Here is an 11,224-nt window from a genome sequence, read left to right on the forward strand (position 1 = left end):
TATATCTTAGGAAGATATTTTTTGGTAACCCTCTGTTCCTGATTAGAAGACAGGAACAAAGGCAATAATGAAAATAGCCAAGGAAAATACTTGAAAACTATTAAAAAAGCAATCACAGACACTCTTGTTTTCATCAATTTCAATGAGAATGTACGTAAAAGTATCACGTTTTGTTGCATTTAAAGAGCAATAATTAAACTTTAATTAGCAGTGAAGAAGGGAACAGAAAACTTTGTTTGAAAACAGCTTGACTTTGAACAATTCAACACAAACATAATGGATTTATCTTGTTTTTCTATGCAGTTGCCAAAATAATAGAGAGCAACACCCAAAGGCAGGAAAACACCTAAGTCAAAGCAGTAAACTTTTGTCTATAAAATAGTTTTGAGGGTCTGACTCTTTCAAAGTCAGGCTTGCAAAGAGGAAAGTGTATTTGCTTTGGAGTGAACAATAAAAATATAAAAATCCTCTATTAATGTTTATCATATTTTGATTAGGACTTCTTGTGTTGGAGAAGAGTAAAGTTATGAAAAAGTTCAAGATTATTTGACTATTCCCCAATATCATTATTATTCATCAGCTATAACTATGGAAGTAGCCTTGATTACTCTTAATATCATTCTTCTTTACATTTAGAAGTATTGTTTGTTTCTGGGTTATAAGCTGCTAACACTTGAGTGTTAATAAAGGGTCATTTCTTAAGAGTGGAAAGATGCTGTGCATACAAACCTAAAATATCAAAGACTTAGAATAGTGGAAACTATTTTCTAGCTATATCACAATCTGTAGATGTAGATTTTGTTTCAAATTGTTCCAGGGGAATCATTTTTGTTATCTTCTTTTTGACCATCTAGTGATCCTATACCATCCTATACCATCCTGGGATGGCTGTACATTTACTGGATTCTCTAATTGCTGTTGGAAAGTTAGGAGGGATAGAAAATTGAGTTTTGTATCTGTTTTACCTTATTTTTTTATTACTTTAAAAACTGTAACTCAAAATGACATAAATTATCTTTATAATGTTAGGAGACAGATTTCATTTCCATATTCTTACCCTAGCCTTCTACATAATTTTGGTATTTAGTGATCCCCAAATGTGAAAATAAAGATAGAAATCTCTTATTTAAATATTATTTAGAATTTCAAGTTTTCTTTATGTAAGGCCCGTAAGTAGTATTCACATCATACATGTGTACAAAGCCAGTGGCAACATTTTCTCATATTCTCAAAAACTAAGAAATGTGGTGTCCCTGTAGTTGCATCAGGAAAAGGCTGTAGTTGAATTAGTTTACTAATCTAAATCTGCTGTAAAATATTTCTACACGTTAGTTGGCTTGAATAATCCGTATTTATCATTTTGCAGTTCTAAAGGACAGAAATTTAAAAGAAGTCTCACTAGATTAAAATCGAGCCACCTACAGAGCTAAAATATTTTTCAAATGATTCTAGTGGAAAAAGCATTGACTTGCTGTTCTGCTTTCCAGAAATTCAGAATCTGGGTTGTTGTTGTTTTCTTTATTTTCTAATGTAGCATCTTTACATGTCTCTGATGGTTGAAACCTCATCATGTCCTTTCGAACTACACCTGGGACTTTAAAGTACCCATTTGAATATATTTCCCCTATCTGATAATTCTTCATATTTGTGTTCATTGGATTATGACAGGTGATTATTTTACAAACTTATATACATATAATGCAAATGTACATTTGAGGGATTAGTTACTTGGGGAAGACAGATATTATGGAAAGGTATTTTGCTATGTAAAATGAGTGTATAGCATTCTTTCTACTATAAACTGTTATCCTTTCATTAATTTTGAACAACATATTTCTTCAATGAAATACAACTAGAAAAAAATTAGTCCCTGAAAGCAACTAATCATGATTAAAACCTTGTCATGTACTAGAAATCCTAAATGCCAGAGAGCAGCTCCTGAAGTAGTTGTGGAACTATCACTTTTTGTATATTCTGCTTACAATCTTCTCTTTTCAAGAGCATTTGATTGTTATTATTTTGGAATTATGGTTAATATTTATTTGACTGCTATTTTTAAAAATGCATTACCCAATACTGGTTCTCTTTTTCTAACTTTTTTGGGTCTATTCTATTTCGGGAAGAAACACATCCATTTGAATTACATTAACTGCTTATTGAAGTTGAATCATCATGGAGAGGAAAAGAAGAAAAAAATATGTCTCTGTGGGTATGTCAAGGTAAAAATGTATCTACAGGCTATTTATCTTAAAATCATCTAATTTTCATTATGTTTGGATTCTGATAAAATTAAACCTCTCAACTCACACAATGTTACTGCAGTCTTATTTCATGCCTCCCAAAAGCAAACAACAAATTACTATTTATTTTTAATTTTTTTTTAATTTTTTTTAGTTATCTTTTTTTAAAAAAACTATGTTTTTAAAAAGTTAGCCAAGGCAAATGGTTCACTAGCTATTTAGAGTCATGTTCAGAGTCTATGGTGAAATCCAGAAAGGGAAAAAAAAATCATGTTTTTATTCTTCCTTGAGCCACTCTGATTTACTTCATCTATTTCTGAAAGAATAAAATTCTGGTTTTGAAGCCTTTTGCTTCATATCCACAATGTGTCATTCTTCCTTAATTAATAGGAGAATTTGGAGAAAAGATGAGAATCCACAATAGAAAAAGGAGAAGAGGAAAAGAAAAGGAGAAATTTAGATATTTTTTTCTTCCTCATCTCAATCACAAGATCTGGATAATGATTGTGGATATTAGATCCAGTGCTCTAGAGTGATTAAACACATCTATAGAAATAGATAACCCCACAAGTGATCACATGGAATAATGCTTATTTATAAAAAAATTGTAATATCGCTCTCTGCTCTTTTCTAGCTCTTTCTGCTGTCTCTCTGCTCTAGCTTTCTCTGCTCTCTATGCTCTTTTCTAGCTCTTTCTGCTCTCTGCTCTCTCTCTGCTCTCTCTCTGTTATTTTCTAGCTCTTTTCTCTCTCTTTCCCAGCTCTCTCTCTTTCCCAGCTCTCCCAGCTCTCTTTCCCAGGCCTTTCCCCACCGCACTGAGTACCAAAATGGCCTGGTGCCTGCCGGAATGCTCTATGTAGTACCTGCGTTACCTAGGCAACTTGGACACCTGGAAGAGGTCACATCTGAATTTGATGTGGCCATACCTTTCTCCACAGTTCAGGCCCAGACGCCCTCTCTCTGCTTTTTTCTAGCTCTCTGTGCTCTCTGCTCTCTCTCTGCACAACCTCTGCTCTTTCTGCTCTTTTCTAGCTCTCTCTGCTCTTTTCTAGCTCTTTCCTCTCTTTGTTCTAGCTCCCTTCTCTTTCCTAGTTCTCTCTCTTTCCCACTTTTCCCAGACATGCTCTCTCTCTGCTATTTTATCTCTTTTTCCTCTCTCTTTCCTCTCTTTCCCAGCTCTCGCTCTTTCCCAGGCCTTTCCCAGCCACGTGGAGTGCCAACCTTGCCTGGTCCCAGCAGGTCTAATAGGAAATGTTATCAATTTGTTTAGTTCTTGTTTAGGATTTGTTGAATTCTGGTGTGCTATAGCCAGCTATCATATATATATATATATATATATATATATATATATATCTAAAAGAATGGTAAGAAACTAGCATCTTAATATATTCTAATATTAGCTTAGTTCTGCCTGTGTTATATGTATGAGGCTGTGTTTGAGTTTTGCCTCAATTTCACATGCTACACTCTTCCAACACAAGTTGAAAGAAGACTCCCTCTGTAAATATGCTATTTTTATAGCTAAGGAGAAAAAGACACAGATAATGAGATAGAAATCTTCCCCTAGAAATAGCCTTTCACCACTTCTGGTTCACTTTTGTAAGCTGAAGTAAGTCACATGACCCATCTTGACACTGCAGAGTAGAGGTAAATCTCACCTACAGGAAGCTGATTCAGGACATAGAGTAATATGCCAAGATATGCAACACTTGAGATAAAGAGGGAAAAAAAGAGAACCATAATACAATCAATCATACTTGCCATCACATGTCTCTGCAGGAAGGATGCTATTACTTTCCTTATTTTCTAAAACGACTGAGATCTTCAAATCATGTCTTTTATGTTTGGATGTTACAGAAATTAGAGAACATTTTGATACTGAAACAGCATAAAATTTCAAAGAAAGTTGGAGTAATCACTTCAATACTACCTTTTGTTCTCCAAAAAAAAGAAACCATTTTATAGACAAAAATTTGTAATTTCTTACCTAGTATCTTATTTTTCCAGAAATGGATTTTGTTAATATATGTGACTATCCACCAGAATAAATGTCTTCATTTATCTGCATCTTGTGCAAACAGCAAGTCAATTAGATGTAAGTGGGAGTTCATCAGTAGCACTTTTTAAAAATGCAAAAATGTGGACAGGGAGCCAATATACATATTTTTCGACCATCACTTACTTCATCCTCCTTCTTCCTTCCTAAGAAACACACCCAATCAATAAAAAGGCGTACATATTTGGTTCTTGACCTGGAAAGTGGAAGCAGAATGTTATGGATGTCTGGGATGACAGTTAATAGTGTTTTACATAATAATATCACATACAACAGCCCTAAGAGTCCAGCAGGTCTTAACACTACTTCATTAGTGATGTGATCGGAATGTCAGCCTTACTGGACTTAGTATTGTTTTTCACTTCCTTTTCTACCACTTGGCCAAAATTGTAATACATATTAACCGAATGAAAAAGTAATGTCATCTTAAGAAATTCTTATTGCAACAAGACATTATGTCGAAAAAACAACTTTACAACTTTGGCGGTGGTTGGGGGGGAATCAGAGGGCAGGGATAGTAAGGGGAAACAAAGGAGGAGGCAAAAATGTTTGATAAGAAATGTACTCATTACCTTGCTCATGTAATTATAACCTCTCTGTACTGTATTTTCACACAAAAAACTTATTAATATAAAAAAAGAAAGTCATTTAGGGCTCTGGGAATGTGGTTTCATGGAACAGTTATTGCTTAGCATGCATGAAACCACATAAACAGAAAAAGAAACACTGGAAGTGGTGTTTTGCCTCAAGTGGTATAATGCTAGCCTCAATAAAAAAAAAAAAAAAGAAGCTCAAGAACAGATCCCTGGCCCTGAGTTCAAGCCCCAGGACTGTCAAAAGAGTCAGTTAGCTAGGAAATGCAAAATAAAGAACCCATACTTGGAATATATAATTGCTCCTTCCAACTGATACCTATCAATAGTCCTTAATTCATGTACTTTACCTATATTAGAATACTGTGTTGAACAAAAAAAAAACGTTTTGTTAATAGGTCATGGCAATTAATACCAAGAATGTGCTTTGATATCAGTGAAGATTAATCCTGGAAATTTAAAGATTCCAGGCTCTTGAGTGGCCACTGCTAATCACAATCAGAAGGGTAGTATAAGTGAGATTTGAAAATCTTTTTGGTAAGTTATGGCACCAAAAAGGCAGAGGTTAATTGATAGTTTTGACAGAAGGAATAACTCCAGATGGAAGGAATAAATGAAAATAATAACTAAGTTATACCATAAACTGTTCTAGAGAACCATTTTTGATTATAAATAACCAAATAACTTAGGCTAGTTCGTAATCTCTGTGTGATAAGTTGTATATACTTCTATGCTGCTCTTTCATACTTGATCTCCTTTGCTTTCTACAAATCTGTCTTTCTCTATTTCTCTATGAACAATTTCTCATACTAAGTCCACATATGCAGACAACAGAGGATGCTAATGTAAGAGTCCCATAGGTCATGAGTCATTAATGTAAGAACATGGAAAAAGAGGACATATTTTTTGCTACCTTCATTTTATTGAAAAGCTGCAATGTCACACCATTTGATTCAAATTTCCATTCTTTGTCAACATAGTGTCATTAAGTGTACATAAATGCAAATATGAGCTGGGTGCTGGTGACTCACACTTGTAATACTAGCTACTCAGGAGGTTGAAACCAGAGGATTGTGGTTCAAAGCCAGCCTGGTCAGGAAAATCCATGAGAATCTTATCTTCAATTACCACCAGAAATCTGGAAGTGGTGCTGTAACTAAAGTGGTAGAGCCCTCAACTTGAGCTGAAATGCTGAGGGACAGCGCCCAGGATCAGAGTTCAAGCCCCATGACCAACAGAAAAAGTTCCTCAAAAGGCACGACGAAGTCAATACTAATCTTCCCAAGCAGAGAACATAATTCCAAAATAATTCAGTGCACCTACTTTTGCTGAGTTAAGTTATGGTTTTTTTGCTGAACATATTCTCTTCTTTTAAAAATTTGTCGAATACTAGCTTTATAATAAACTTCATCTAACATGTCTTGGTTCAAAAGAGAAATCCATACAGTTGATCTCACTTGGATTTATTACAGTCTCAAAGCCAACAGACAGAAGAGTCTGTCAAACTCTTATCTTTAATTAAACACCAAAAAAGCCAGAAGTGGAGTTTTGGCTCAAGCAGTAGTGTACTAGCTATGGTGGCAGGAGGGCAGGAAGGACAACTGTTCAGGGACAGGGTCCAGACTCTGAGTTCAAGCCCCAGAACCAGCACAAACTAAACAAACAAGAAAGCAGAAAACGTCCACATATTTATTTTGGACCATCCTTAAAGCACTGGTTTGAAAAGAGGCTCCTTTTGCTGATCATACTCACTGGATCCTGCTTTTTGGAATCCTTATTGCTATGGTGAACTCAGGACCAGATTAAAGTAATGGATAACTGACTCCTGCAACAAGACAATCATGTCAGGAGTGAAATATCTAGGCACAAGTTACCTTTAAACCTACATGTCTTTGTTTCTTTGCAGCAGAACACTTTTAAAACAACGTTATTTCCTTTTTATCTATGTTGGCCTTCAAATGGCATATTGTTTCCTTTTGTAATACTCTCAACTAGAAATTTACAGACAAGTTTTATGTGAGTAAAAAACACACTCGAAAAAGTCAGGGACAGAGTTTCCTTCAAGCTTTGAATTCTTTTCTTGTACAGTAAAGCGAGCACACAAATTAAGTTGAACTTGTCATTTCTCTATGTTCAATTCCTCTCTTGGAATCAGTTTCCACTTCCAGTAACAGTTCCTTCCAGTTACTTCAAGTAACAATCTATGGTGCTGCTCCAGGTAAAATGAACGTTTTGTGGCTTCATTGAAATAGCACAAGTACATCTTTGTACATGAGATAAAGTGCTTCAGAAACAACTTAGTCATGAGAAAATACGGAATTTAAATCACTTATAAAACATTGTACATGTACATATAGCCATATAAAATGATGTTAAGTGAAATGAACTCCAAGATAGGACACAACTTGATTTTTCTTTATTGTTACCTAACAGGTACTATGTGATTTTTTTTCTCTTCTATTTTCTACCACCATGGTATAACCCCTGTTTTTACTGTATTTGATGTCGGTGATCTGCATCTTGCATATGCCTTTTTCTAATGTGTGGGGGGGGGGGGAGAAGGGAAATAATAAAATGCTGAAACAAGGGTACAGTATGACCCATTGTAACAATGAGTTCTACAAGACACTATGTAGAAAATGAACTTTATAACTTGGGGAGGGGAAGGGGGATTTGGGGCGGCGAGGAGGAAAGGGAAGATGGGAAAAACAAAAGAAGAGGTAACAATTCTTGATAGATTATGTACTAATTAACTTACATATATAATTCTAACCCTTCTGAACAATATTTTTACAATAAAAAACATGAAAAACCATTATCCTGGAGTACATTAAGTTCAAATTTCCTAAGTGCTCTATAAATTAAGACCAATTTTAAGTGAGAAGAAGGTTCTCAGAAATATGTGTGTGTGTTGTACATTTTTTCACAAGTGTACATAAGTTAACAGTAGGAGAAACAATATGAATAATAGGAGAAAAAGAAGTTCTGTGTTTAAGTATGGTTGTTCAATACAGTATAGAAGACTCTGCAAATAAGACAAATTTGAAACAATAAAGCCAAGGCCAGTATGTATATCTATGGGAGTGATGTAGAGAAAGCATTACTACTCAGTGGAACATGAAGGATGAGGCCACTCTGTTTCTTCTTCTATCTTTAAATCATGGCAAATAATCATGCAAATTTGTAAAAACTAGAAAGGAAGAATAATTCTAGTTTCAAAGCAAGTCATATATAAGAGCATGGACTTAACTGGAAAAAGAAAGCCATGTGGAGAGAGCAGGAATTATACTAGCAATGAACTGGTGGCTAAGTTCACATATCTTTTATTTCTTTACTTTTCTTTTTCTTTGGTATTTGTGGGGCTTGAAGTCTGGGCCTGGGCACACTTCCTCTACTCTTCACCTTAAGGCTAGCAGTCTACCGCTTGATCCACAGTGCCACTTCCAGTTTTCTGGTGGTTAATTGGAGATAAGTGCTAGAAACATTCCTACTTGTGCTTGATTTGAACTGCAATCCTCAGATCTCAGCCTCCTGAGTAGCTAGGATTATAGGCGTGAGCCACTGTCATCCGGCTTAAGATCACATATCTAGCAGTGTACACTCAATGTATGTAATGTGTATGGTCATCTATCTTTATATGAATTCTTAAGTTAAAAATCTGGGCTACAGGTTACACTTTACACTCACAAAACTGTTTCAAGTTTAAAAAATGATACTCCTGGAAAGATAAAACCTAAGAATGTAAAGGATTCTGGGAAGTTCAGTTTGCATCCAGCCTGGGAAAAAAAAGTATTTGCCACAATACCTATAATTAACCAGCCTAAACCTGCATTGTAAGAATGGCTGAAGTGATGGAATACTAGGTAGGAGCAAGACTGCTGAATAAGAGCTTGAGGTTTTGGCGTACATACACACAAGCATGCACATACACAGAGGCACTTATATGTGTAAACACACATATGAAACAACTCTCAGAATGTGTAGAAAAAGTTGGAAAATAACAGTAAATATGTCCCGAGTAAGACTAAGACAAGTGATAATTTTAAATATTAGAAAGTCCTCAAGTGAACTTTCCCCCAAAAAGCTTGAGAATATTACAAAGATAGGGACCAGAGATATTAAGAAAGTCAAGTAATCATTATTAAAGGGATCAGATCCATGGAGGAATGAATCAGAGAACCCTGTAGGTGCATCTGAAAATGTTCATATCCTGTGTCAAATGTTAGAACATCTTTGAAAATTGTACATAAACAGTCAAAGCAGTCAGTGTAGTGGATAAGATCATCAGAGAAGTTCAGAATTGCTAGCCTGTTTCTAGATTAAATAAACCAACAAACTATGGCAGGGCAATGTGATACAAGCCTGGAATTCTAGCACTCAGACTAAGATAGGAGATTAGAGAGTGGAATTACATAGCGATACCTTCCCTGGACCAGGTAGTATAATTTGTCTCAATAAAACAAGCCAAACAACAAGAAAGGAATACCCAGTTGGAAGTTTCGGCTAATTTTTTCACTATGTTTTGATAGTCAAGTTTCCTAGTGAAATGCAACTCATATATCATCCTCACTTCTGTTTTACATGCTCTCTTCATTACAGAACATTGCTAGATGCAAAATAGCTCATGATTCCCAATCAAAGATTTGAAAAAGTAAGCACCATTCTGTTGGATTCTAAAGAAATGATGAAGGATTACAAAAGCTTAAGCCTGGAGAAATAGCAAAGTTCATCTAATGTAGGACTTTGGAGACCTGCCTAAATTAGAATTTAGATTTGAAATAAATGCTTTTTGTTTGTAATTTCATATTCTCTAGGATACTACAAAAATGTTTTCAAGTAGAAGATTTAATTTAGAAATTCACAAATGATTCTGGCATTCTAATTACCTAGAATATTCTTTCAAGTGAGGTATAATTAGAAATTAGTTAATACATAATTCCAACAGTTCATGTATAACATGATAATCTGAATAATCTAGACAAAGTTGCCAACAAATGGATGCTATTAATATATAAATTTAGAAAAAGAGCAATTTTTTGAGGCTTTGGTGTAACATTGTATCAAGAGAGTAATTGTATGACATCTTTTTTCTTCTACCTATACATAACACAGGAAGAAATTTCCTTACGTACCTCTTAATTACTCATACAATGAGGGAAAAAAGCTAGGTTTAATGCTTGTTTATATTTTGTTTTTGTTGTTTAGTTTATGCTAGGGCTTGACCTCTAAGTCTGGGCACTGTCCCTGAGCCTGTTTTTGCTCATGGCTACTGCTCTACCACTTGAACTTCAGTGCCACTTGTGTCTGGCTATTCCTTATGAGTTTATTGGAAATAAGAATCTAAGGAAACTTGCTACCTAGGTGGGTTTGATCCATAATCTTCAGATCTTAGTATTCAGATATTCTGATCTCCTGAATATCTATGATAGATAAAAATAATACATAATAAAATTAATATAAAATAATAATATAAATACTATTTGCAAGTGTTCTGATCTCAAGAATACCACTGGAGGGAAAATGATGCAGAAAAGTTTAGTGTAGTGTTCTTTGCACAATTGGGAGGGCATCACAGCAGAAGTGTAGTATTTTTTTCACAATAGTGATAAGCTAGTCATGATGTGAATTTAGGCAATTTTAAGGTGCGCCTTACAAGTTGCAAACTGTTGGGCTAGGATAAAAACTTGGGATTGATTGTCATAGAAATAATAGCTTATTCTGATGAACAAATATTTACTCTTCAGGAATTAATTATTATAGATAGGTCATAGTTTTATCTTCTACCAGAATGTGGCTATTTTTTCTATTCACTTTTACATATGTAACATCACATTGGAAATTTCATCTATTGCAGAATTAATTAAAATGCAAACAGATACTGTTTTAAATGTCTCTGGCATGGCATGATCAGAATTTGAAAATGATTAGTTAGTAGTCATCTGAATTTTGAAGAATACGTATATTCTGTCATCTAACAATTATTCAGTTTTAAAAGTTAGGAGTTTCCGTAGAATTAAACTTTTCTGCTTTAGTGTGAGGTAATGGTTTTTTCAACATAAAGGCAAATATATTGTGAAGATATTGTATAGTTTGATAACATTCAAGTTGATGACCCTCTGATAAAGAAAGGGGGAATAGAATGGTATTTACTGTACCAATTCAGTGAAATTATATTTTATGTAAGTTATTTTTTAATTTAATTTTATTGTCATGGTGATATATAGAAGAGGTTGCCGAAATTGTAAGATGGTGAATACATAACATGTAGGACTTTTTATCCACTACCTCACTTTTCTAACAGTTTTCCTTCACCCCAATACCCTTCACAAGTTGTA

The sequence above is a fragment of the Dipodomys spectabilis genome, unplaced genomic scaffold (genome assembly GCF_019054845.1).
Source record: "Dipodomys spectabilis isolate Male_0828 unplaced genomic scaffold, ASM1905484v1 ptg000307l, whole genome shotgun sequence".
NCBI classification, from domain to species: domain Eukaryota; kingdom Metazoa; phylum Chordata; class Mammalia; order Rodentia; family Heteromyidae; genus Dipodomys; species Dipodomys spectabilis.